The 27140-nt window shown below is 39.6% G+C and overlaps 2 long non-coding RNA genes across 5 annotated transcripts in view; one reads left to right on the top strand and one right to left on the bottom strand.

Moving 5' to 3' along the window:
- LOC123615010 (uncharacterized) overlaps nucleotides 1-27140 on the bottom strand; it is a 66260-nt gene that overhangs the window by 19787 nt on the left and 19333 nt on the right. For 2 of the 4 annotated variants that reach the window (XR_006722538.2, XR_006722537.2), the window contains exon 4: nucleotides 9383-9417. The exons of the other annotated variants lie outside the window; for them this stretch is intronic. This is a non-coding gene — a long non-coding RNA (uncharacterized LOC123615010). The remainder of the gene's footprint in view (nucleotides 1-9382; nucleotides 9418-27140) is intronic. 4 annotated transcript variants of the gene reach the window in all.
- On the top strand, nucleotides 452-25663 carry LOC141577741 (uncharacterized). The gene is made up of 4 exons (XR_012507154.1): nucleotides 452-1899; nucleotides 5794-5948; nucleotides 6252-6294; nucleotides 23014-25663. It is a non-coding gene; the product is annotated as an uncharacterized LOC141577741 (long non-coding RNA).

The following is a 27140-nucleotide window of genomic DNA, read 5'->3' as shown; positions in this document are numbered from 1 at the left end:
CTGATTACGAATCCCAACATGGCTATGTGGGATCTACGTCACATCTTATTTTATTAGTAGATGAGGAGAGTGGCTAAATATGTTGCTGGAGGAGGCACGGAGTAGATCAGGCCCAACAAATCCACAGATGCACTGACAGATTTTTTTTTCGCTATGGGCATACTGGTCACATCGCCTGCAGGGAAGGACATGGCTGATTCATTGAGTAACCATCCTTCATTCCATGTAGCTGGCCATGGGAGGGATGAAGTTCTTGTGTGTCATCTGCATGCTGGGGAAACTGTATTGGATATGGGGTATTACACTATCTTAATCCCAGGAGACAAAAGATACGCCTTGTTAAACTGGAGCTAGTCTTGCTTTAAAGGATGAGATCATTTCTTTGACCACTAATCTTTTTCTTACCAAATGCCCTCTCTTTGGGCCACAACAGAATAGGAAGCCCATAGGGAACCTTCTGGTTTTAACTTGGGCTCTTGATGTGGCTTTTGAAGAATATCCTGGAGCTTGCTCCAAAATAGCCAAATATCAGATGGCAATTCCCATAAGGGGACCAGCTAAGAGTTGGGAGAGCAGGAACACTGGCAAGGAGTCTATAATACTGTTCCAGGCCCAGGGGGAAAACAATACACTATTTTTTTGTCCATCAAACGGGCAAACTGGAAAATTAGGAAGTATACACTGTCTAATTTGGAGTTCTTAGAAAAATAATTGGCCTGAGAGTATAGGCTGGGTGGCTTAATTTACTTCCAGCAATACCTCAAAGAGGGTTTCACCCTGGTGGTCCAGTTCCACTGCCCTGTGGCCCCAGCTACCTTTTCATTTTCATGTCCTTTGATTCTCTTGTGTGTAACTGATTTTTTAAGGTGTATTCACCACCTTTCTAAAATAAAAAAAACTTCATTTTTTTATTATGCTGCGAATACTTAACATGAGATCTACCTTTCTGAAAAGTTTTTAAGCACACAGTACAGTACTATTAACTGTAGGCATGATGTTGTACATAGATCACTAGCACTTTTTCTTTCGGCATGACTGAAACATTGAACAGCAACTCCCCATTTCTCCCTCTCCCAAGACCCTGGCAACCACCATTCTATTCTGTTTCTATGAATTTACTAGTTAAGATATTTCATGTAAGTGGAATCATCCATCGGTGTCAGGCTTATTTCATTTAGCATAATTTCCTTCTGGTTCATCCATGTCGTCACATTACCTTTTTATTTACGGCTGAATAATACTCCATTGTATGTATATACCACATATTCTTTATCCATTCATCTGTCCTGGACATTTAAGTTATTTCTGTATCTTGGCTATTAGGAATAATGCTGCAATAAACATGGGAAGGCAGATACCTCTTTGAGATCCCAATTTCAGTTATTTTGGACAAATACTGAGAAGCAAAGTTGCTAGATCGTGTGGCAGTTCTATTTTTAACTTTCTGAGGAACCTCCATACTGTTTTCTATGGCATTCGCATCATTTGACATTCCCACCAACACGGGTTCTCTTTTCTCTACATCCTCACCAGTTGTTATCTTTCGTTTTCTTGATAATGGCCATCCTAACAGGTGTGAGGCAATATCTTATTGTGGTTTTGATTTGCATTTCCCTAATGATTTGTATTTACCCTTCTATTACTAGTGCCTGCCCATGCCTGGAGCACAGCAGATGTTCAATAAATGTTTGTCCAATGAGTGAATTAGTTATAAATGAAGTCATCTTCAGTACAAGCACAAACACTCAATGTGAGAATGGTGGGGGAGGGGGGCAGTTGTGTCTGTGACACAAAATCAAAAGGTCCAGGCTGCTGGGATTCCTTCTGGCTTCATATTATGAGGCTGCCAAAAATGGCTGGGACCTGGGGACTTGAATAAGTTCACCACAGTGGAAAGAGGTAAGTGTTTTGTAGAAGGAGAAGAATGTAAATGTTTTGTAGAAGGAGAAGAACGTAAATGTCTTGTAAAAACCATGATCTTAAATATTTGCATATACTGAATGTTTGTGCTCTGGAGCAAAGCCCAGGAATGTTTTTTTTAATCTCTTCCATCCTTCAAGGCTTGCCTCAGAGCCTCTACCTCCACAGCTGCTTTCCCTAAACCTCCCATTTATTCTAGTACAAATTTCTGTTTCAGCAAATATTTGTGTTCCCACCGTCCCCTGAATGCCATGGCTCTTTGCATTCTTCGTGCCCAGTCATCCTATCCACTTTCGTCTCCAGGGACAGCTCTCTGCCTTGTCTCATCCTCCCTTCTCAACAGCAAGCTCAGTGGCAGCAGCAGCTCTGTGTGTCCCATATGGGAACACTAAATATTTGTCTGATTGGACTGATTAATCAAATCATTTGGTTGGTATCAGATTACTTTCTTAGGCAAGGGAGACAAGCCTGATGAAATGGCTTACAGACTCCCAGTACTGTTTCAAAATAGCTCCTCTTCTAGAAACTGATGTCTATCTGTAGGTGTTGTGACTCATTTTTTAAATAGAAAAACCAATATTTTTCCCTAAAAAGCATTTATCAACTCGACAGATATAGAGAGAATATTTTCAGTTGACCAAGTTTGTCAAAACAATACCTAATTTCAGAAAGGAAGGTAGAACTAGGGGTGAAATTCCATCTCTATATTTGATCGTTGCTATGAAAATATGTAAATAATATTCCACGCTAGTGAACGATATTTATAAAGTGTTTTGCCCTGTGTGGATATGCCCCTAATTAATATTATTTTATATGGACAAGGCAAGCCATTTAAAAAAATCAATTTATACTTTTGTTAGTTTCATAGTCCCTGTAAGTAGTTCTACTGTAAAGCTTTCCTGATAGCTTTCCCATACTCTTACTAGCATGGGCTTTCTGGAAAGACTACAGTTTCCCTTTCTGTCTCTATGTGGCATGAAGGAAGCAGCCACATCCTTTGGGTGACATCTCTGTGAGCTGAATTCTAGCCTTGACTTTGGCAAAGAATAAATGAGTCATCTGGATTAAGTCACTTGGGATCTCGACTTCCTTATCTGAATATGAATTATGAGGGAAGAGGACATCGGGATTTGCCATCATCAGCTCATAGGATTTCCTGTCCCCTCCTCACTCGCCAAGGCCCACAGCTGAGGCTCTTCGGTTCACTTCCTTTTCTCCCCCGTGCAGCTGCACTCAACCACTCTCAAAAGAACCAGAACCTCGGAGCTGATGGCTGGGTAATAACCTGTCCAGGACAGGCAGGCTATGTTGCCACACTTGGGATGGGTGAGGAGGGATGAGGTGGAGACCTAAACATGAATGGGGACAAAGGATGGAGAAGAAGCTGCAGTAAGAATGGCTCCTGCGTGCCCAGCATCTTAGGGCAGAGGGGAAGAGAAGACAAGGGGTGAGGACAGAGAGCACCAGCTGGGCTGGGAGACCTGTGCTCAGGCTGACTGGGCTCCACGTATCACTAGGAAGCCTGGGTCCTTGGACAATATACCCTCCCTCCCAATCCCTGTAAACTCCAGGACAGACTTCTGACAGCTTCATTAAGAACCAATGCTGGCTTAAAACCTCCCTCACGCTACAGGATAAGTAAATAGTAAAACTATGCGAGGATTAGATCTCTTGGGGAGAAAGGGCATGAGAATACTGTGAGTCTAAAGTGGGAACCGGCCTCCTCTCCATCTATTGCTCGCCAGGGGAAGTTCTCATGAATACAGGAAGCCCCTGGGATCTTCTTTCTCCTTCCCAGTCAGAGCTCATGCAAGCCCTCCAACGCTCCATTGGATTCTGGCCCCTTGAAGGTTCACCTCTGCCCCTGGGCGCCGCACTTCCCAGTGCCCTCATCCTTCTTCAGGACTGTATCCTGAACTCAAGGCTAGACCTCAGGAATGCAGGGCTACATGCTTTCATTCCTTTTTTTAGGCCCATTTGAAACGTTCTTTTAACTGGTAGAGGAAAGAGTCGTCAAGAGGAAGTAAACAAGAGACACAGCTTACGTACTTTCTGATTTTGCTTGAGATGGGCTGGGCCTCCAACAAGTAGACTTCTTCCCCACAGACTAAAGTAAAAAAGCTAACAAACAGCGCAGGCAGCATCTGGTGGCATGCAGCGCGTCATGTACTTAAGGGAACACGGTGCTGCTTCATTTCTTCTTAAAACTCATCTGCCTTGACTCTTGCTTTTCTGCCTTGGATAATAGCTGGGACTTTTGACCTGTACATCATGTCTCCTTGTCTTGTCTAGTATTTTTAATGTTATTTTTAAACCTTCCTGATAGGATAGGTATGCTAATGTTTCCTGAAGCATTCTTTACTCCACCCCTCCCCATAATTAGGCCTTTTTTTCCCTCTTAAAAATTGTTTAGAGTGTATTTCTAATATTTCAAATGACTATTAAAGACATCTAACTGCTTTGCCCTCTCTGCCTGTCAATCCAGATCCTACTCCTGCTTCTACAGGTATTTAGAGTTAAGAGTGCTGTTGAGAATGGTGACCCCTCTATTACTTTATCCTCACTCTGGAAAAGCCGGCAGAAAAATTCCTTTTAGACCTAATTTTCTAAGCAAAAGGAAACCTTTTGCCTCTCCTCTTTAACCAGTACGTTTTCACAGATAATAATGATTCTTGTAACAATCATGTTTCTTTTTTACTTTGGCACAGCTCAGCTCTAGTAACTGTAAAAACCTACAGCAGGTCTCCTGTCTACTAATTCTCGTATCCGGTCTTATCACTACCTGTCTTTGTGTGTGTGTTGGTGAGGGCTGATTTCTCCTAATTTTGGAAAAAGATTTTTCTCCAATCCATTTACATTTTAAGATTTAAAGAAATATTTTTATTTTGAGCAAATTTTAGGCTTGCAGAAAAGCTGCAAACATAGAAGAGAGTTCCTGTGTACCTTTCATCCACCTCATCTTACTTTTAATTTTGTTCTATTGGATGTATTTGTGAAAGTCACCTAAAATTCTTTTTGGAACAAGGCCCACAGGTGCGTCACTAATTTGGCCATCTGAAGTTGTACACCTCTGGTCAAATGAGTTGGAAATGACTGATGCAGACATCCCTGGCAGCTTTGACATGGGAAGGATGCCTAGCTTAAAAATGAACTGCACCTTCTGATAATTTGCTTAAAAGTGATTTGGCCCAAGCAAATAGGAACTAAAGAATATGATCCAAAGAAAACTGGCCAGTAGTACAATCTGGTTAAAATTCTGAATCTGTAAAAACCAAATTTTTAAAATATTAATAATCAATATTAATCATAAGGTGGTTTCATAACCTTTTATGTGGTTTTAAGCATTTGTGTCCACATATCATATTCTCCCTCTCCTATTTAGACTTAAAATAATTCCTAACTAGTTTTTGACCAATAGGATATCAGTTAAAATTACCTAGAGGTCTGACAGTTTGTGACCTTATACATAAGTTATATCGGAGATTATGAAATGTAGCATAATCCTATTTTTAAGGATTAGATCTGTGTGTGTGTGTGTGTGTGTGTGTGTGTGTGTGTGTGTGTGTCCTGGAAGGAAATATCTCAAGATTTCAAAGTTTCAACTAGATAGGTTGAATTTGTAACTGTTCATAGTGTCCCTTTTTGCATATCTATATTTTCTATTTTTTGTACTGAGTAATGTTGCTTTTATGCCAAGAGAAAATTAACCATAAAAACTTAAATAATAAAATAAAGCATAAAAGAAAACATGAAAATTCTGTTTTAATGAATTCCCTATTAATGTATGTTTAGGTTGTTTTAACCCATCTACTTTTGTTGGCCATTTAGGTTGTTCCATTGTTGTTGAATAATTCTTTTTTTCCAACTTTTCAGTATTGTAAGAAGCAAAGAGCATAAGTAGCTGGCAACAACAACAAAGTAGCCAATTTTAACAATCAGACAAAAATGCTTAAGATGCACAGAGACATCTCATGGTATACACACCACAATTACTAAAAGAAGCAGTGGTTGGGGTTACTCAGTTTCATGTAAGTATTATTTTACTAATTTTCCTATTGACCAAAGTACTTTTAAACTAAATACACATAAACACTTTATATTTGCTCAAAATTTATTTGGTGAAATTTCATTTAGCCAAATTGTTTTCAGTCAAATTACCTGCTGCAGTTTGTGAAATTTGAAACATCTTGGCTTTTCCCATCAGGACTTGATGTACTGATAATTCACCAGAGTCCTGAAATGTGGAGCAGAAAGGCAGTCCTGGAGCTAGTTTAGTCTACCTTCTGGAATGTGCCCACCATTCAATAAAATGAGTCATTCTAATTTTTCAGGGATAAGAAGAGACATGTTCTGCAGTGAGGAATACTCTCACAGGTTAGTGGCTTTGGTAGTATTTTGGTCAAGTGGAAAGTAGAACAAGAATAAGCTCTCCCCTCCTGTTGTTCCCTTAGGTGAACAGTTAGCCCATGACGAGCCTTAGGGCTGTAACTGAGTGAGGCTTTCTGCCTAGTTCGAGTCCAAGAAAATAGTGTGCTATGATCTTAATAAAATCTGAAGTTACACTGCAACTTTAAGGTAAAAAAATTTTTTTTCCCTCAAGATGTTGAGTTTCCAGGTGATCGTCCCCAAAGCTAAAATGAATAGGATGGATGCTTCTAGTGGCTGCTGTCCCCATGTTCACTTGCCTTTTGCACAAATTGGGATTGGGGGAGAGGGTAAGGGACAGGCTTATAAATCAGCCTCTTAAACAGCTGGTAACCAAAGGTTCCCTGGAGAAGAGAATTACAAGTCTTTGTTTCTCATATAAAGTCTTTTTTGGCAACACATTGCCATTCTTAAAACTCTATATATTCCGATGCTGTGATTTCAGAGCTTTTTTTTTTTTTTTCTTGCCTCCAGTTTCCCCAAACTCTACCTGCTCTAGCATAGTTTTAGAGAATTTAATTAAAAACAACAACAACAAAAAAAGCATCTGCATAGACTTAGAAAATTTGTGGATTGGAAAACAACCCTGAAATCTATGGTTCTTTCCCTAACTGTGCAGGTAACTTACTGAGAGGGCTGGAACAAATGATTGATGGCTTTGCTCCTTAGTTTCCCCATCCATCTACTCATCCATCCTTCTGACAGATAATCATTAAACACTATGACCCTATAGATACAAAAATAAGTAGAACCTGGTTCCTTTGTCAAGATGCTTGGAATTTAGGGGACAAGACAAGCAAAAATCAAAGATTATAATTCAGTGTGGTAAGTGTGATATTGGAAGTATGCAAAGTGTGCTAAAGGAGTAAAGGGAAGGAACCTCAAATCACACTCGGAGATGGAGTGTCAGGGACCACTTCGATGAAAAGGTGATGTCTTCTTGGAAACTTGTACTCTAGGAAATGAGAGGGGTCCATTAGTAGATCTAAAAGAACCATCCTACATCTATACTCTTACGTTAACTGAAGAAATGCAAACAATTGGGTCAGGATGGTGGAGTAGTAGGACCATGAGCTTGCTTCCCCTCACGACTCCAAGAAAACCACAACTAAAGAACAATTGGGAAAAAAAGACTGGGATCTAGCCAAAATGATCTTCTTCAACTGGAAACATAAAGAGGGAACCGTAGTGATATAATTGGGCCCATATTCTCCCGGAATGGGCGACCCACAAGCTGAAGAATAATTAAGTTGAAGAGGCCCTCTCATAGGAGTGAGAGTTCTAAGCACCATGTCAGGCTCCCCAGCCCAGGGTGCCAGCACTAGGGGGAGGAGATCCTAGAATATTTAGTTTTGAAGGCCAGTGGGGTTTAACTCCAGGAGCCCCATGGGACTGAGGGAAACAGAGATTTCACTCTCTTAGGAAGCACACAAAGAATCTCGCATGTGCCAGGACCAAGGGCAGAGGCAGTGATTTCATAAGAACCTGGGCCAGACCCGCCTGCTGGTTTTGGAAGGTCTCCTGGTGAGGTAGCGGGTGGCTGTGGCTCTCTCTTGGGACATAAAAGCTGGTGGCAGACATCTGGGGAGTGTTCATCTACACGAGGTTTCCTGGAGGCTGACATCTTGCTTGGGTCATTAATACGAAGACCGAGCCCCATGCATCAGCAGACTTCCTGAACTCAGAGTCACCTCTAGACACGCCCTTAGGCACAGCCCTACCCACCAGAGGGTCAAGACCAAGCTCCACCCAACAGTGGGCAGGCACTGACTCCTCTTGCCAGGAAACCTGCACAAGCCTCTAGTCCAGCCTCACCCACCAGGGGGAAGATACCAGAAGTAAGAAAACAACAATCCCAAAGCCTGTAGAAGGAATCTGCAAATGCAGCCCAGACTCTGCCCTGGGACCAGCTGGTCCCTGGCCCTTTGGTGACAAGAGAGGAGTGCACTGATGGGACGTATAGGACATATCCTACAGAGGGCCACTTCTCCAAGGTCAAGAAAAGTAACTAACCTACATAAACATACAAATAGAAATTTAGACAATGAGGCAGCAGAATATATTCCAGGCAAAGGCATAAGGTAAAATCCCAGAAGAAGAAATAAATGATGAGGAGGCAGGCAATTTATCTGAGGAAGGGTTTAGAGTTACGATCATGAAGATGTTCAGAGAACTCGGGAGAATAGATTCACAGAGCGAAGTTTTTAGCAGAGAGTTAGAAAATATAAAGAACACCCAAACAGAGTTGAGGAATACAGTTACTGAAAAGAATAATACACTAGAAGGAATCAAGGAGAGACTAAGTGAAGCAGAAGAATGGATCAGTGAGCCTGAAGACAGATTAGTGGAAATTGCAAAACAGAAAAAAGAAAAAAGAATGAAAAGAAATAAGGATAGTTTAAGAGATCTCTGGGACAACATTATCACATTATAGGGGTCCCAGAAAGAGAAGAGAGAACCTGAGAAAATTTCTGGAGAGATAATAACCAAAAACTTTCCCAAATTGGGAAAGGAAACAAGACCATGTGTGACAAACCCACAGCTAACATCATACTTAATGGTGAAAAGCTGAAAGCATTTCCTCTAAGATCAGGAATAAGACAAGACTGTCCACTCCCACAACTTTTATTCAACATAATTTTGCAAGTCCTAGCCATAGCAATCACAGAAGAAAAATAAATAAAAGGAATTTAAATTGGAAAAGAAGTAAAACTGTCAGTTTGCAGATGACAATGCAATCAAAAAATGGACAGAAGACCTAAATAGACATCTCTCCAAAGAAGACAGACAGATGGCCAACAAGCACATGAAAAGATGCTCAACATCACTAATTGTTAGAGAAATGCAAATCAAAACTACAATGAGATATCACTTCAAACCAGTCAAAATGGCCATCATTAAAAAGTCTACAAACAACAAATGCTGGAGAGGGTATGGAGAAAAAGGAAACTTTTATGCTGTTGGTGGGAATAAAAATTGGTGCAGCCACTATGGAAGACAGTATGGAGATTCCTTAAAAAACTAAAAATAGACTTACCATATGATCCAGAAATCCCACTTCTGGGCATATACCTGGAGAAAAATATAATTCAAAAAGACACATGCACCCCAGTGTTCACAGTAGCACTATTTACAATCATTCAAGTGCTATATAATATTCACAGAAAAGCAACCCCCAAACTTTGTCTCCATTTATGGGTACACATAGCCCCAAAGTTAGTTTTTCATTAAATTTTCTGGTTACCATTTGATTTTAAAACAATACCTCACTTTTCGAAAAGTTATCTGCTCCAAATCCAAACTAATTATAGATGCAGTTGCAAATCTACACAAATTGCTTAAAAAATCTGAAGCAAATTGTTTCAATTTCTAGCACACATTGTTGGTTCCCTTCCTACTGTTTACTTTTCCTTCTTCTTTTTCCCAAGAGAATTCCAATTTGGCCCATGGTGGATGCTAATTGGTCCAAATCAATCATGAGAATTCTATCCCCCTAGTCAGTGATTGGTTTAGGAAAGGGAAGTCAATTGGAGAAGGGGCAGTTCTGGAAAAGGTTCCTTTCTCCTGAAAAAGACATAGAAGGATATGTTCTCTTTCCTTCCCTGGAATGGATCAGGATGTGCCTCTAGAACCACTGCAGCCATATTGCCACCAGAGGACGAGGCCAAGCATGGAAGAAGGCAGAGTTGGTAGAATTACCCAGGAGTAAAACAGGGCCTGAAGTATCATGCTCCATCCTTCTTGGGCTCTCTTTGTTCTATGAGACAATAAATTGCCTTGCTGTTTGAGCCATGATGAGTCAGGATTTTCAATTAGCTGCAGTCAAAAACAGCCTAACTAATAGCCAAGTATGCACTGAAGTTTGTGCACTGTGTTTATAGGATATTATGTCAGGCATTTAGTTCTAGGAAACAGGCTTATCTGATTTCCCAGTTCATTGCAGATTAGAAACAGCACGTTAGAAGCAGAGAAAGGGCTGTCAGAGACAGGAAGCCAGACAGAGAAGGAAGAGACATAAAGGCAGAAATAAGAACTAAGGATGTAACAGTGGGGGATTATTTAATGTTGGAGCAAACAAATCCTCCCCCCTCCATAGACCTTGTGGGTATCAGTACATCTCAGTGACTAATCCATAATGATGGCCACATGTCATCAACGGAAGTTTGCTTTCTGTTTAGCATATTCTGTTTTAGGATGTTGAGGCTGATTAATATTTAAAAATATTTCTTCATAAACAAGGAAAAGGTTAAATGATTAAAGGGATAAGCTTATCTTAAAGGCACACAGAGAACGAACTCCCTTGTGATGCTCAATAAATGGGTGCTGTACAAATGTGCAAACAGAATCTGTTAGAAGTTGGCTTTGTTGAGAGAAAAGGGAGGAGGGGAAATGAAGCAGTATTTTGATTGCTCAGAGAGGCTCCTTTTAGTTTTTGGTTTCCAAGAGAAGACCCAGCAGAGGAGAAGCAAAGCTGGCAGATGAGGATGTGGTACTGCTCTTCTGCAAGTTACCTTATTTTGGTTCAATGGCTCAGCAAGCCTGGCTAAGCTGTTTCCTCAAAAGCCTGCCAGTAGGAAGTAAATAAGCTACTGGACTCTCCTCCTAGAGGAGGGTTGAGCACTTGTAATTAAAGTGTAAATAATTCTCAGGGCCAACAGCTTGTAGACAAAAATAACTGGAAAGATCATAGACACTGAAATTGCACCACACAAAACAGGTTCTAAGTCTTTGTCTTCACAAACGCTATGCCCACCAGTTGATTTAGTCACCTTGGTGAGAAATCACCCAAGCCGAGTCACTTGCAAGCATACACAGGAAACCAGCTGGTTGCTATATGCTGCTGATGACGCCAGGGACCTGATGACGCCAGGGACCAAAACTGAGGCAGGCTTGTTTACCAGGTTCCCAGGCCATGGGCAACTCAGAACACAAGCGTTACAATGAACTCAGGGCTTGTCTGCAATCAGCTGGTGAATCCATTGTCCCACACACCTCCCACCCCTTGGACTGGAAATGCTGCTGCAGGCTGCCCAGATTCAGGCCCCGCCTAGGCCCCCAGGGGCCTGCCCACGTCCTGCTGAGACTCGGGCTGTCTGTACAGGCTCCCGTTCACCAGGGTGTTACTTTGGTTTTAAAATTCCCCTTCATTTGAGGAGGATCCTAAAACTTAAATAATATGCAAATAAAAGCTAAACAAAATGGGAGCAAACCTAAGACCTTTTCTGTGCAATTACCAACAAATGTGCACGTGTGTGCCTTATACATAGCAGGTACTCATAATTTTTTAAATGAATAATAAATGATTTATTAATCTGTGTATGAGGGAAGTATATAAAGAATTAAGGAATTTCATGAATGTGAATATAGAAACAAATACGTATGTGTATGTATGACTGAAACATTATGCTGTACACCAGAAATTGACACACTGTAAACTGACTCTACTTCAATTAAAAAAAAGAAAAAAATTAATTAAAAATAAAGGATTTTATTAAGAATGAAACTTAAAGATTATTTCACTTAGTGGTTTTCAGTGGCCTTTTTTCCCTTCACACTAGTATGCTACCATCCATACTAAGATTGTTACTGGTAAGTTTTTGTTAATAGTAGCAGCCAACATTCTGGCATTACCCTAAAGGCTCTACATTCATTATTTCATTCTATTATCAGAACAGCAGGTATACAATACATTTTACACACAGAGAAAATGAAATTTAGAGACGTAAAGTAACTGCCGGGAGCACAGATTGAGGAAATGGTTGGATTATGAGTCAGACAGGCCCACTCCAATGACAAAGTCATTTCCCTAACCACTACGTCGTTATTGACAATAGTAGTATTGAAGGTTTCCAAGATTCCTCTAGGTTTTTAAATGAAGGGAACTCAAGAATCTCTCACTTGCACTCCAATATGTTGTTTTGAGGGAGAGAGGCCAGAATCATGGCTAATATGAGGAAAATGGTGAGAAACTATGTATGCTCATTAAGTCTCTAGTATGTTTGTCACAGTAAGATTGAGACCTGATTTAGACTTACTTAATCAGGCAATTCTAATTATTGAAACTGAGTTTAGTCCAACACTACAGTACTCTCCAATTCAAGGTTCTAAATATTTTTCATTCTAGTTTTTTCATAATCCTGAAATGCTTACTTGATGTTTTAGCTTCATTTAAAAAAACTAATTTAAAGTGTTTTTTTCACTCTACATTCATTCATGTTTTAGACTCGTTCATTCAAACAGCTACCATTTATTGCCTTCATAATGTCTAAACAGTGCCAAGTCTGTAGAAAAAGCTTATTGCATCAGTGGCTTGTTTTCATAGTCTTTCCTGGAAGGCCCCAATTTCCATCTTGATGACCTGGTTTGGGTTCACAAGCTATACTGGGTTTCACTTTGGTGGCCTCCAAGTGGGTCCTATTCACACGACCTTTAGGATATGTAAGCTAGTTCAGCTATTCATATTTTAGTGTACTGTTTTTCAATGTTAAATTAAACACATATTAATTATTATTTAATTTATTATTACCCTCTCTGCCTAAATTCAGAATAAACAGAGGTAGATGCAGAGGCTGGGTAAATGGAGATGAAATAGTTTTATTACTGAGAAGCTGACTGAGCTCATGGCTTTGGATTGCTGCCCAAAAGAACTTTCTAACACTCTGCTCCTTAGTTAATCTGATTTACAACCAGTCACTGGCATGGCTGTGATCTTTAGACTTTGCCCTCCAGTGCAGACTGGAAGGTAGGAGGGCAGACTGGAAGACAGACGGATCTGATCAGAGAAAATGAAGGGCACTGGGAAAGCTGAACCGTGCCCACATGCCAGATTTTCTCCCCCATTTCCTCAGCTGCGTAACTCTCTCCCAAGCCATGGCTCATGGTTTGGTGACCTGAGTTTCTACTAAATTTTAGCCCCCGCTTACCCCAACTGCACCAATGTACCTGCAGACCCAGGTCACTCCTCCTAGCCATGGGAGAAATGAATGAGGAGATGGAGGGTGCTGGAGTGCTTCTCATGCTTGCTCCTTCTGCGAGATTTACAACGGCTTGAACTCCTGGATCCAGCTGGATATAAAGCTACCTGTACTCCTGATTTTCCCAGTTGTGATCAAATATAAATTCTCTTTCTTTAAGCCAGTTTGACATAGGTTTTTGTCATTTCCAGACCTGAAGTTCTGATGATACTTTAGCTAATTTTCTTATGTTTAATAAAATCAATTTCAAGAAACATATTGTGTGGCTATAGGAAAATACCATCTTTGCCGGTACCAAAAATGAGCCTCCTTTGAGTGTACATTTAGGTTTCTATTGGATATGGAGATGACTGCCCTTGTGAAATCTTTATAACATGGTCTTATCGACAGGCTTTCCAAGTTCCCAACACAGCCCCTTTGCCCTCTCCCTTCGGATCTGGGGTGGTAAGTTTCAGTATTACTGATTCTAGCGAACTACACCACCCCTTGGAGTTCCTCTACCTACCCACACCTTTTGTAAACAGTCCTTTGATTAAACTCCTTGAGTTACTCTACTTGTTAAAGTATCACATAAAAAAAGGAATAAAGTGTTTTGTTTTGTTTTGTTTTTGCAGGGGAGGGGTAATGTGCTATGGCTTTTGGTGTACTATTCTCAGATGAATGTATTCTTTCTTTCTACACTTCCCCCCTTTTTTTTCTCTTTAACCAAGGAGAAAGAATCTAAAATGTTATTTCTAATCTTCATTTTTTTCTTATTTCCTATCTACTAACTTTATTTGATATTAAAAGAGTACTATACATAATTTAAATTTCTTCTTGGAGGGGTATTTTAAATGGTGCTGAAGTGATGCTGAGGTTCTTTTAGCTACTCAGCATAAACAAATCAATAGCTTTCACCACATTTCAAAATAACTAATGAGAAAACACAATGGAAAAAAGACACATCCCATGTACAATAATATGAAAGGCCATGAAAAGTTTATGAGCAGCCTTAACAAGAGCTGTGCATGACCTATATGAAGACAACCATATAACTTTATTCAATGTATGAAGAAGGTGAATAATAATATAAGCTAGCATTTCTATATACTTTGTGCTTTCCCTGTGTCACTTCCTTATCTATGAAGCCGAGAAGTACTACAGTAGCCAGCACACAGCACTTGAGCCTGACTCAGTTTACCTAACTTCTCTGCACTTCAGCTCCTCCATCTGTAAAACCAGGAGAGGTACAATACGTGTCTCACAGAATTGTTATAAGATTTAAATGTCACTACAAATAAAGTGCCTAGAACAGTGCCTGGCAAATAGCAAGCTATTCGTTGTTTTCACCACTTCTAACAACCACCTCATGACACAGGGATCATTATTCTAATCATGTTATAGAGGAAGAAATTGCTATCAGGGAGGCTAGGGGCTTGTCTCATGTCATCCAACAAGTAAATGACTGGGATTCCTATGCTGGCCTGTCCAACTCAAGAGCTAGGACTCTGTATTTATAACATTTTTGTTTCTAGATGAAAAGGCAATGGCATTTGTTTTGACACTCTGTGGAGTAATTCTAGAGTTCATCTGGTAGAATTAACAGGCAAAATATTTTAAAAATAGAGAACTAACAGATTAGTTATAGATGATTGCATCAAAATTTAAATATTTCTATGCTAAAATAGAAAATAATTAGGGTGATGGAAATGTTCTGTGTCTTCACTGTAGTAGTAGTTACCCAACTGTGATTTTAGTGAAAACTCTTAAAACTTTACACTTAACAAGGAGTGAATTTTATGTGTGAAAATTATTCTGCAATAAAACTTGGAGAAAAAGAAGATAATTATAAATAAAAAAATAAACAATCAAGTAGGGGGAAATTTACCCAGATATAACAGAGTTGATAAGTTTTCTATAGCACCAGCCAAAGCTAGTCAATCTAACCTATGACCTAGCAACTCTAGTCCTGTGTATACACCCAGAAATGAGTGCTTATATCTGCTAAAAGACATGTAAAGAATGTTAAAAGCAGCCTTATCCATAATAGCTCCAAACTGCAAACAACCAAATTTCCATCAACAATAGGATGGGTAAATAACTTTTAGTACATTCATACAGTGGAAAATAACACAGCAATGAAAAAGAATGAATGATATATGCAACATGGATGAATCTCCCAAACCTAATGTTGAATGAAAGAAGCCTGACACAAGAGTACATACAATATGTTTCCACTTATAAGTACAATACAGGCTAAATTTATCTATGATGGTAGAGATTAGAATAGTGGCTATCTGGGAGTGATGACTGCAGACTGGGAGGAGATACAGAGGAGATTCCAGGTAAAAATGATGTATATCCTTATGCACCCCAATGTTCACAGCAGCACTATTTACAATAGCCAAGATATGGAAGCAATCTAAGTGTTCATCCACAGATGCATGGATAAAGAGGCTGTGGTATATAGGTACATGTATGTATGTATGTACCCATCTATATATACATGCATACACACACACATACACACAATGGAATACTACTCAAACATAAAACAGAATGAAAATTTTGCCATTTGCGATGAACTTGGTGGGTATTATGCTTAGTGAAATAAGCCAGACAGAGAAAGACAAATACTATATATTATCACTTATTATGTGGAGTCTAAAGAAAAAAAAAAAGACAAACTAGTGACTAAACAAAAAAGACACAGACTCACAAATATAGAAAACAAACGAGTGGTTACCAGTGGGAAGAGGGAAGGGGGGAGAGGCAAGACAGGAGTAGGGGGTTAAGAGGTACAAACTACTATGTATAAAATAAATAAACTACAAAAATATAGACAGCAAACAGGGAATATAGCTAATATTTTATAATAACTATAAATGGAGTATAACCTTTAAAATTTGTGAATCACTGTGTTGTACACCTGAAACTTATAGAATATTGTAAATCAACTACACCTCAATAAATGATGTTTTGTATTTTGATCTGGGTGGTGGTTATATGGATGTGTACATATGTAAAAATTCGTTGAACTGTACACTGAGATTTGTTTGCTTTCCTGTATGTAAACTACACCTCAAAAAAAAGGATCTAATATGAATTAATACAATGGGCAAAGGGCTTGAGAACACAAAAGAAATCAACTGACAACAGTTAGGGACACAAAGATACATACTCTATCTCACTAATCAGACAAATGCAAATAAAGCTATTTTTAAGTTAAAATACCCACAGCTGAGCAAGATAGGAAGTTATAAGGAAGATGCCGAGATGACAGTTTGTGTGTAAATAATTATCAAGAAAGTTCTTAAAAGAGGAACCAGTAAGGGAGTGGAGGTAGAAGAACAGAGGAGGGAAACTCTGGAGTGTAAATGACACTGTGTAGTTTATTCTGTCTCAAGGCAAGTGATCTGCGCTTTCATACTCCTCTACTAGTCAAAGGTGGGCTTCCTGCTGCCCTGGGATGAGAGGATGGAACATCACTGCTCCCCCAACTCCACCCCATTTCTGGCTCCCAGTGCATCCTGCTTAAGGGGTTCCTGTAACCCATGGGTAATTCCCTGAAGAAGGCTGCCAGGAGTAACGTTAGAGTTAAGTGTGCAGAAGCTGGGGGATGGGCAGATACAATCAAACAATAAAGGAGATCCAGGGAATCTAGTGGAGTGTTGACGGTATCTGCAACAACTGTCTTCATGCCAGGTTAGGTTAGTAGCTTGAGGTATCATCTTGCATGAGATTGTAATGACCAATTACGACCAGTTAAGCGAGTAGACAAATAAAGTCAGGAATAAATGAGTGGTCCTTCTTCAAACTACTCTTTCTAATAAGCTTCCCATACTTTGTACATAAAATAAGGTGCTTTTTTTGCCAAGTTTAGCTAAAGGGAGATGGAGGAGATTTATAGGCAAAGAGGTGGAGTTGATTTGTTCAGAAAACCTTCAGATCTTATTCAAATCTTAGAATGTGATGAGTCATGTATAGGCCACTTGTGTTGTGAAACTGTGTGTGTTTGTTCTCTTGCAGGCCTACCTGGTCAGCCTCCATTCTTGTCCTACTCGTGCAGTCATACGCAGCCCCGCTTCTGCTAGACTACTTTGCAGTTTATCATATTTAATCTTAATAACATCCTGGGAGGCAGCAGAGCCAGATGTTTTCCAGATGAGGAAAGTAAGGTTAAATCCTTCCTTTGCAAACCTAGCAGCACACCACAGCCACTTGTGAGAGCTATGTAAACTACAGTTTGGAGTGCCTGGAGGTGGGGACAATCCCTGTTTTTTAAAAAGCTCCCAAAGTGATCCTGGAGTACAGCCAGATTTGGGAACACAGGGATTAAGTTACCTTCCCAGGGTCCTGAGGAAAGTAGGAAAACACACCCAGGCCATTACTGTATTTTTTCGTTCATCCCACCTACCTATTTATTGAACATTTACTTTGTGACAAGGATTCTGCTAAATATTGGGACTGCAACAGAGGAAAGACAGTCATAATCCCCTTGGCCTCATAAAAGGTTATGGTCTGGGGAAGGATTTAGGGTGTAAGTGGGAGGAGCTGGGTATCACATCACACAGGTCCCAGGACAGCATTCAAAAGCTGGGCAGACAAAGCCTGCAGTGAACTTGGGGACGAGATGCATATTGAACTATGAATTCCAAATATGCTAAGTCTCATTAAAATTAGAGCTTTGGTGTATTTGGGGAATGATAATGTCAATCATCTTCACATACAGGAGGGTCGCTGGTCATTTGGGGCCACTGGCAGTGTCCTGTGAAGACAATCAGAACTGCTAATTGGTTCTATTTATACCAAGTGCTCTCTTTTATTAAAACATTACAGAAGCCCATGGGTGGGCTGCCACACGGAGGGCCCCTGACCTTTTGATGTCAAATTCCACAAACCAGATTAAACTCCCTACTGTGGAATTTTTTTTTCTTTTCTTTTTTTTTTTTTTTTTTTTTTTTTTTACAGTTATCTAAGCCAAAGACAATCCTGCAGAGAACTTGCCTAGGGTCCAAACAGATATACAGTTTATCCTTTATTTCCCATCTTTTTGTAATGGTTCAGCAGAGGATTGGGGAGGTTTTTTAGATAAGACAGGCAGACATATGGCATTTGGTGAAGTTGAGCACACTGATTTTAAGATTTTAAGGCCTTTAGACCAGTATTCCCCCAAAGCAAGTGTGAGCCATTTGTCTGAGTCCTGCGGCATAGCACTTGGTGAGGGCAATGGGATGGGACCTCCCTCGCATGAGGATTGTAGAATAAAGGCTTTCCTGCATCAGGGTAGCTCCACGGAGAGTCCAGGGAAGAGATGTGGGAACTTGATTCCAGCATGCTTTCCTTTACACAGCAGCTGCCAACACACAGACCATGTGCCCCACAAAGTTGGGCTCTCTTGGTGTTTAAAAATATAATCTATTTCTTCAACGTATCCTTAGCAGATTTTTAGCAAGCCTCAAGATAATTTTAAAGAATGATTGAGTCTTCTTAATACTATTCTTATAGATTCTTGCTGTTCTGATTTATTGTCATACTGTCTTGTCATGTTGAATTCATCAAATTCCTCATGACAATCATGTCAATTTCTTTAAATTCTTCTCCTTTTTGCTCCTCTTTGGTATCATTTATGATCTCATTTGCGGGGGAGTGCTACTGGAGCTGGTTAAGTTTTGGATTTCAAAGTGTCTCTGTGAAGCCAGTACAACGTCAACAAAGCAAGTAATTAAACTGAGTAGGTGCTGACTGTGGATGAAGCGTATGCCAAGTTGTTAACAGAGCAAGTCATTAAGCAAAATGACTACTAAACTCAATAAAGCAAGATTTGCCCTGGATAAGCTACCCTGGGACCAGACAAGTTGACTATATTTGGCAAACTTTCAACCAGGGAGAAGGTTGAAGACAAAAGATAACTCAGCCCTAAACAACCTTTCAGAGTTTGGGGAACAACAGGCGATCTCAAAAGATCATTGGGTCCAAGCCCTGCTCTTAAAAACACATGATTAACTGATCCTTCTGGGCTATATTCCTGTCCACTCTAGTTTTCAAAGTTAATCAGAATAGACAAGCAACCTATTTATTAAAACCAGTTCCAGTGTTTAATGCTTCTAAATGGCTCTTCCTTATTCCAAATGAATGTTCTCCCATATTTAAGATGCTTTCCTTGGTCAAATTTCTGGCCTCTTGAAAGGAATTGCTCATCATCTTTTTCATTAAAGGGATTAAACTTACAGGCTCTAGACCCAGATTGCCTTGAACCTATGGCTTTTTAACCTCTTTCTTAGTCGGCCTGAGTTTCTTTATTGATAAAATGAAAATACTACCAGTTAGCTACCTCGGAGAGTTGCTGTGAGGATGAAATGAGGTAACGGTTTTACAGTTCTTGATTACTACTGGTACATGCTCAGTGTTCAGTAATGATCATAACAATATTAATAATTGTTATTAAATGCATCTTATATTTGAAGGTGGTAACTGAACCAATCTCTTAGTCTTCTGCTAAGCATTAAAGAAAAATCGAATTCCCTTCTGAAAACTTCAAAATTGCCCCACTTTTTTTCTGGAACAATCAGTCTGAAGCTCTTTAACATCATGGTTTATATCCTTACACAGTGTAAAGACTAAGAAGTTCACTATATTACACGATGTGTTTTTGTAACAATGACCTTGAATCTTTAAAGGAAAGATTGCATGACATTCAGTATATTGAAATTCTTCTTAATCTGAGGAAGATGTCTGCCAATATATATGTTACTTTTTCTTTTTTGAATGAACCCTTAAAAGAAGAATCAGCAATTCGCCAAGTCCTGAGAATATAGTGATGAAAAGTAATAGACATGCTCTTTGCTCTTATGGTGCTTACAATCTGGCAGGAGAGGCAGATGTTAATAAAGTCATAAAAAACGAGGGCCTAATTAATAAGTGAGATTAGTGCTATAAAGAATGAAACATGCTTCTGAGTGAACATATTAAATAGAAGCCTGACCTCATCAGGTTTCCCTGAGGAAGCACCTGTAGAACCGACACTAAGGAATGAGTAGGTGAGAACCCAGGGCCAAGTGAAGGGGGCCGTTAGGTTGTTAGGAGCAGCTGTAGGAGGGCGCTGTTCTGCCTAAAGGGGCCTGTGGTGGGGGGTTGCGGGCGGGCGGGCGGAAGAGCATGAGGAAGAAGGGGATCAGAAAGAAAGGCAGCGTGGCTGGGGAGCCGATGGCAAGGGCAGGAGTACCACTGGATATGATCAGAGAAGGAGACAGGCCAGCCCCTGAAGGCCCTTACTGGCCTTGCCAAGGATGCTGTCCTTATTTAAAGAGTAGTGGGAAATGACTGAAGATTTTAAGCAGGTCGTGTAGAACAAGATCTGACCTACATTTACAAAGGTGACTATGACTGAAGTGTGGGAAATGGACAGGTAAGGGGGCTGGAATGGTTCAGGGAGATCAGTTAGAAGGTAACTACAGAAGTGTGAGCGAGATGTATTGGTAACCTGAACTGGGGTCTTCACAGTGGAGACAGAAAGAAATGGACTCATGTCATACATATTCCTAGACAGGACTCGGTGATGTGTAGATAGCAGGGCTGAGGAGGAGAAAGGTGTTACAGTGACTCCTACGTTGTTGACATGAGTAATTAAAAGGATGAGGAACCACTTACTGAAATGAACACTGTAAGAGAACCTAGTTTGGGTGTTAGATTATGAATTTTACCTTGGACATGTTGAGTTTTATATAATTAGAAGATTTCCAGTGGGCATGGAGTGAAAACAAAAAAAGATAGTGTCCTGATGGACATTTCATTCAACTATGGTTATCACGGTTCTTCAGTGACTGTGTTTGTGTTTGCTAGATTTAGTATCTATCTTTCTAGAACAGTTAGAACAAACCTTGCAAACTTTTCTGTAACATATTGATAATGGCTTAGGATCTGGGTCAGTCCAGTTAAAGATGTCAGATTGAACATAAGCATTCAATTCCCTTCCTTTCTTCACCCAGCTAACAATAGAATGATTTTTAACAAAACATAAATGTACAAGGACAGATGGAATGGGATAGGAGACAACAACAATACAATTTTAGAAACTGGGAAGCAGAAAGACAAGCAGTAACTGAATTAGGACATTCAAGAAAGCTGAATCTTTCTACCGTATAACATGGAGAACTATATTCAATACCTTGTGATGGCCTATAATGAAAAAGAATATGAAAAGGAATATATATATATACGGATCACTATGCTGTACACCAGAAATTAACACAACATTGTAAACTGACTATACTTCAATTAAAAAAAAAAGCTGAATCTTAAACTTGATGATAACCAATCCAATTTACAATACAGGGCCCCCAAAAACTGAAGCAACAGGTAGGAAGTAGGAGTGAGGGTGGGATTACACAGGGGATTTGGTAGAAAGTCTTTTTAAGAAGGTGGTAGGTCCCTAATTCCCTACTCCTATTCCTTGCAGGCATTCGGCCTCTCCCTCATTCAGTATTAAACTGAAGGCTTATTCTCATGCAAGAACTAAGAGAGGGACTCTGGACTGAGATTATAGGGAAAGGAAGAGGGTTACAGTATTGAAGACTGGGGATTAAGAGTAAATTTATAAACTGTGTGTTAAGACTTTCTCAATCTTCTTCCTCCATTTAGTTTCCAGAACACTGTTAGCCAGGCTTATGTTTCCTTGGCAAAAGGCTGGAAGAATTCTCTGGGTAATCTAACCAGCCTAAGAGAAAAGATGCTGATGTGGGTCCAGAATGTTCATTGGCCTGTGTCACATCATCCTGTAGCAAACTCAATGAAGAGTCCCCTTCCCAAGAAGAGCATACTCTTCTTGGTGCCCTGTTCTTAAAATAGAACTAGACAGCCAGTGATCACCAGATATTTGAGGAATGCCTGTTAATGCAAGCTAGAGACCAAAACAAACAGAAGCAAGCAAGGAAACAAACTCTGCCAATAGAAAACTTAGAAAATCAGCTATCTTGTCTTCAGAGAGATAACAGAAGATACGAAATAACAAGACTTATCTATAAAAGGAATAATCAGTAAGCTCAGAAGAAACCTAGATATTAAAAATGTGACATCAGGAATGAGAAATTCAATGTAAGGGCTAAAAGACAAAGTTAAGGCAATCTCCCAAGAAGTAGAATAAAAAGACCAGCATACGTATAGTTAAAAAAAAAAAGATGAAATTTAGAAGAGCAGTTATAAAAGGTCCAACATCTAATAATAAGATTACTAAAAGAAAAGAACTGAAGATAGGAAATCACAGCAAAAAAATTAGTGAAAATACCCTACAATGCCAGTTTCCAGAGTTAAGGGCCCACCAACTGCCCAGAACAATGCGTAGAAATAGATGCCCACCTGAATATCATAATAAACTTTCATTGATATAATCCCAGCACCTATAATAGTGCCTGGCATATAATAAACACAATAAATTTGTATTGAAGAATAAACAAAAAAACTGAAAGGAGGGACAAGGAGATACAACTGCCAACTTCCAGGAAAAAAGAAAAAACAAGTTTAATATAATAAATTAATAATAAGAACTTGTCTGTCTTCTCAATAACAACAACTGAGTCCAGAAGGCAATGGAGAAAATGCTTTCAAAATTCAGAGGAAAACTGTATTTCTGTGCCCTGAAAAGTATTACATTTAGAATGAGATTATTTTCCAATGTGTAAGGTCTCACAAATTTTACTTCCTTTTCACTATTTCTCAGGAAGCTCCTGAGCTGTGGCTTTCAACACAAAAAGGAACAAATCAAGAAAGAGGCAGACATAGGAGTCAGGAAACAGGATCCAAGACTAGAGAGAGGTGAAGAGGATCCAGGAAATAAGGATGAAGCGGCCTCAATTTCCTCAATTTTCCAACTAGAGAGAATGCTGCAGGACATGTGACCCAGATTGGAGCAAGTCTGATTTCCCCCAGAAGATGAAATGGTTAGAGTCCTCAATGCATTTGAACATACTGGGCGGAGATTATACAATTGAGGGAGAGTTTGAATTTGTATTAAGTACAAAGAAAACTAAGTAAACAATAAAATAATTATGACAATAATTTCAGAGAAAATAGGAGGTTATATAGGAAGGGAAAAGTAGTCACAGTGGTCTACAGGTATTAGTTATGAATAGCATTTTCCTATTTATAATAATATGAACACTGCATATTAGATATAATGAAAACCACAGTAAGACTCTCTTAGTTTGTTCAAAAATACCCAGACTGGGGTGGCTTATAAACAACAGAAATTTATTTCTTGCATTTCTGGAGGCTAGGAAGTCCAAGACGAAGGCACTGGAAGATTTGGTGTCTGGTGAGAACCCACTTCCTGGTTCACAGACGATGCTTCTCACTGCAACCTCACAAGGCAGAAGGGGCAAGGGATCTCTTTGGGGTCTCTTTTATAAGGGCACTAGTGCCAGTCACGAGGGCTCCACCCTCAAGACCTAATCACTTCTGAAAGGCCTCACTTCCAAATATCATCACACTGGGGATTAGGTATCAACATATGAATTTTTTGGAGGCATAATCATTCAGACCACAGCAGACTCTATTGAAAGAGTGGGCAGAGGGGATGAGAGCTCATGATGGGGGTGGGGAATGGGGGAGACAGAGGGCTAACTTATCGTCTAGAGTGAGATGACAACAGAGAACACCTAAAATGGAAAATCCACAAAGTAACAATTCAAACATGTTATTTAGCAATATGGAGGTAAATGCCTTAAAATCAGCTTTTGAGGCGGGGAATGAAAATCGTTGCCTCTAGGTTGTGAGAAATGGGATAGGAAGGTAGGGACTAGGGCTGCTGTTTTCAAACAAACCTTGAAGAACTCTTTGATTTTATAAATTATGTGTATGTGTAACTTTAGTAAAAATAAAATATAATTAGAAAAATCAGGCTCTGGAAGGGTACTGCCTGGGTACAGATCCAATTCCTAACACTTACTAATTACATGATGTTAGGTAAATTATTTATTTTCTCTGACCATTAGTTTCTTCATGTGAAAAATGGGTACCTACTCTGCAGGGTAGTTGAGAGGATCAAATTAAATAAAGCTTCATAAGCTTTATGTGCCTGGTCTACAGTTTTGCATTTTGGGGCTTCCTTTTGCTTTGCTTCTTGTCAATCATTCTTATTTTATTCAGTTTTTCCTCAGATTATCATGTTACCATCACATTTCAGATCAGACTGGCTTCACAGATATTATACCCAATTCATTTTGCTTGAAATTCTGAATGCTCTCAAATACATTGAAAGGCTAAACCAGTATCTTGTTACGTGTCAAAATCATATATGGCATGATCCTATCCACATGTATATGAGGAATGCTTCCAGAATCTATTTGGAATGCATTCACCATGAATTATAAGTAATCTGCGTTTTTTCTTTAATATCTTTTTTTTAAAGTACAATGAACTCGTGGTACTCTAGAAAATCAGGGGGAAATATTTATTTTAAAAACAACTCTTCTGTCATAAATTTACAATTTCATGTGACTTTCTCATCTATTATGTGTGAATTTTATTAGTTTGACTCTGTAAGATCCAAATTGTTTCCAAGTTCCTAGTGGTACCTCATTGTTCCTACCCAACAAAGCAACATTCACAGCTGTCTGGAGCATAAGTTCCTCCAGTTTGCCAGAGTAGAAATTGAGGAACACTAGCTTGTCTGAAAACCACCATCAGAAAGGGGCAGAGAGTTAAGACTCAAGTTCGAGTTTTCTCATTCTAAGCTAAGTGTTCTTTCTACCATATGAACTGAATGCCCATCAATAAGTGACTTAATCTCTCTGGCCTAAAATTCATGACATGAAGGTAAAAAGTAGGTGACCTTCAAGTTCCTACCAGCCCTAACATTCCATGAATTACTGAGGTACACAAGAGTAAACCTGTGTCGTTAACAATATTTATTCCTTCCATATAGGGATTATAGATTCCACTAAGTGCCTGAAAATCCATGTGATCATGAAGTCCAGGTTACTTGTGTGCAGTTTTCACTCCCTGTCTTATTCATAAGTACCAAGGCTCAAAACAGCTTTGAGTTTTATTTTCACATTTGCAGTCACTTGGGAATTTTATCAAGGCTGAAGAGATGTGGAAACTCATAATGCGTTTCCCAAGAAGCTGCAAGGGTTGTGAAATTCACAGGGCTCTAGCTTTCCTGAGAGAACGGGAGCTGACTGGACAAGACAGCCCATTTCCAGTAATGTTCCTGGGTAATTCTCTGGAAATAATGGCGAGGGCATGGTAATTGCAGCCCAGTTGTGTGCTTTCAGTTAGGACACCCACAGGATTTTCTTCTCCCTCTGCCTCCGACATTCACTCAGCAAACTACACTCAGCCAGTCAGGAGAGGTCATCAATAATATAGCCCAGCCCAGCTCCCTGTGGGAACTCAAAGATACAAAAACCAACATAATGCCAGTGACAGTTTCAAACTGGATACAGATCAAAGAGATAGAATGAGACTGCGTTTTGCTTAACTGTTGGCTAAACTGTATGCAATTATCTGTGTGACCCACTTTTTCAGGCATTCCACTCCACTTGCCCCCCCAACCCAGCAATTAGTCAGAGGTCTTCCTCAGTCTGAGTGGCTTTACGTCTTGAGAAATTATGCCTCTGTGAGAGTTAACCTTCTGTCTATGCTTAAAGACCCACAATCAACTCTTCAGAAAATTATTTTGAGAAGCAAATTGTTATGAAACTGTTCTTAAAGGCACAGTCCCAAACACCTTTCGTAAGTACCCATAAGCAACTTCTGAAGATGGTCTACTGCATTGATTAGAAGTTACTGATCCTTGAGCAAGTCTATTCTTAGTGACCCATTAAATAAGGTTAATTATTATAACACTGCAGAGTCAAAAGATCCATCCTGGCCTTTGTTTTCCCACACATTCATAAGGGGGATTTAAAACTGGGAGAGAGGTGATGGTGGCAATTATATTCCAGAGACTACTCTGAGGCAAAGTAAGCTTTTACTGTGTTTCAGTGCCCCCTTGTCAGCACTCTGTCCCCACCCTATAACACATCTATAGAGCTCTCTCCCTCTCCCATTAAAATGTCCTGTAAAGAATATGATAAAATCAGGCAAAATGATGTGTAAAACCTGGCTCAGTTTACAGTGTTCCCCCTCGCAGAAATCCTTTCACTTTAGTACCTCTTAGGAAAAATGAGAGAGCCTAGGATCAGGGTTTACTCTGGAGGAGGGAGAAAATGGGGAAGGATTGAGTTTTCTAAACCCTCGCTTAAACCTGCAATGGACTAAACTCTAAAACACAAATACATCTGAAGCTCTTAGCACAGTGGTTGGCACATAGTGAATGCTCAGTAAACATTAGCTAGTATTTTTATTGTACTTTTATCATTATGGAAACTATCATTTAGCTTCTGAGGGCACTGACTGAATATTCATTGATAAGGGGCTGGTATAATCCACATTAAATGAACTGTTTGGGACTTGCTTAGAGTCTACTGGCTTCTAATTTTGGTAACTTGAAAACAATGGACTTAGCTTTCTTGACCCCTGCTAATAGGATCTGGTGAAATATCCAAGAGATGACAATTTTACAAACTCTGACAGGAAAAGTTTTCCAAGTTTTGGACATAAACAAGCTTCCCCAGAAGGGTCATAAACCTAGAGATTTTGCTGAGATGCCAACTTGAATGGAAATACTTCTGAAGCCTGTGAGTTAAGTTGCTATGTTGACGAGCAAGGCCAGAAAACTGCCTGGCATGTGTGTCTCAACTTCCTGGCATTGTTCTCAACTTGTTTCATAGGCAGTCAACAGTGTGATTATTTTGCGTATGTGTGTGTCTCTCAATTGCTAGTTCTGGTAATGCAAGTGAA

This window comes from Camelus bactrianus, chromosome 5 (genome assembly GCF_048773025.1).
Source record: "Camelus bactrianus isolate YW-2024 breed Bactrian camel chromosome 5, ASM4877302v1, whole genome shotgun sequence".
In the NCBI taxonomy this organism is placed as follows: Eukaryota; Metazoa; Chordata; class Mammalia; order Artiodactyla; family Camelidae; genus Camelus; species Camelus bactrianus.
This window is presented reverse-complemented; position numbering and strand designations above follow the sequence as displayed.